General features: G+C 28.4%; 1 pseudogene; it reads right to left on the minus strand.

The window, feature by feature from the left end:
• Positions 1 to 1,538: 1,538 nt before the first annotated feature.
• LOC144376574 (small nucleolar RNA U13) lies at positions 1,539 to 1,647 on the minus strand (annotated as a pseudogene).
• Positions 1,648 to 2,036: the final 389 nt, after the last annotated feature.

Below are 2,036 nucleotides of genomic sequence, written 5' to 3' on the forward strand. Positions count from 1 at the left end.
CTTAAAAATGATAAGATTCTTCTAAAATCTCATCATTCCTAATTCAATTTGTTAAAAAGATGCATATTTCAAGAGCCAACAATTTTAGAATATCACTTATTCAATTGCAGTTTTGCTATTTGACTTTAGAAATCTTAAATAAATCTTATTTAGTATACATCTTTTCTTTTTGGAAAGAATATATTTAAAGAGTTAGAACTACATACGTTTTCATTTTTGGCAAGAATTCTTACTATATTGGCAAGGTTCAGTTGTTTCTTTTAAGATATTTGTATTTCTTAAAAGCTTCACAACAAAAAAATAACAATATGTGAATTATGTGAAACTGAAGTTCATTCTATATGTTGTGTATAGATTTATCTTCTCATATACTAAAATATTTGCTGTCCTCAGCACATTTCTACTGGCTCTGGTGCAATGTAAACCTTTGGTAGCTCTCAGTTTTCCTAAACATTTTTTAAAGTTTTTTATTTGTTGTTGTTGTTCTAGCTAAGAATTCTTTTTGTGTGAAAGTTCTTGACTTAGAATTAAAAAAAATGGGTAAGAATTATAAAAACTTTCAAATCCATGTTGTTTTAGAGATTTATTGGTTAAAAAATTAACTTTTTAGTACTCATGGCTACTCTTTTTAATATATACTTTTTAGGTGTACATTGACAGAACACAATGCCTTTATTTTTATGTGGTGATGAGGATCAAACCCAGGTCCCACCCACGCTAGGCGAGCAAATCCCACCCCTCAAAGCTACTTTTTATGTGAAGTTGCCTGTGTGTTTCTCTCTTTCTCTCCTTCCATCACTGAACCTTGATTTCTATGTTATCTATTTGTCAAAGCCATCAGACTTCCATCTGTTTAATAAAAATAGTATAAATGAAACATTAGTTTTGTTATAATTAGTTGGTACCTTAATAATTTTAAAGAATTTTTTATCAATTTCTTTTGGTATTTATGCTTGTAAAAAAAATTAACATTGACACTCATACAAATACTATTAACATTCTGAAAATGGTGAATCCACATAATGAAAAATCTTGTGTACACTTTTATGTGCAAAATACAATAATTAAACAATTTAGGGTAGTTTTTCAGGGCTTTTCTGTAAATTTTCATCCAGGAGATGAGGGCTGAACATATTTTGAAGCAACTGTGTTCAGGGAAGTGAAAATATTATATACTGGAATTATGTGTAGAGGGTAAAGAGATCAAGAAATTTCAGATCTGTCATTATTTAGAGTTAGACTTTATCCTTTAGTTGGTATGGAATTGTAAAATAAAAAGATTAAAAAATTGAAAATTGAACAAGACAGTATGTTAAATTGAAAATTAAACAAGACAATATGTGATATGTATTGGAAGGTAATAAGAAAGATAATTCTTTTTGTTCTTTTTAGAAAATTTCTAGGGTGTCTTAACGGCCCCAGGAGGAGAGATCAGAGTAAGGTGGAATTATATCATTTATTAAAAAGAAATAAGAAATCAAGAGAGAAGGAAGGAGTTTAAATGTACCTAATAAAATACCTTCCTTAGCCTTTTTTGACAACAGATAAGTAATGTGCAAAGGTAGTGACAAGGTGTAGAGCAAGGCACATCACCCACACCAGCCACATGAACACTCAATAATCATCACACTTATGAACCAAAAGTATCTTTATTCTATTTTTATAAGTTACAATAAAGATTGTTGTCATGATGAAATAAATGATTAAAATTTAATTCATTTTTATATAGGTCATAAAATCATTGCAATCAATTATATCTTGGTTAGTGTAACAGATTGAATCATATCATAACTTTATCATAATCATATCAAAACTTCATGATATACAAAGAAATTTGATGTCAGGAAAATATCTAAAAGAATGGTCTGAATACTTATTTTTGCTATTTTTTTCCATTTTTTCCTGAACCTTTCATTCTGTTATAATTCAGTTATGAATTTCATTTATCAATGGACATGTATGAAGTTCTAACATATATCTCAAACTAAATGTACTTGAGAAGTTCACTTGAAGTATGCAGTTAAGCATAAAATAGG

This window comes from Ictidomys tridecemlineatus, chromosome 3 (genome assembly GCF_052094955.1).
Source record: "Ictidomys tridecemlineatus isolate mIctTri1 chromosome 3, mIctTri1.hap1, whole genome shotgun sequence".
Classification (NCBI taxonomy): Eukaryota; Metazoa; Chordata; class Mammalia; order Rodentia; family Sciuridae; genus Ictidomys; species Ictidomys tridecemlineatus.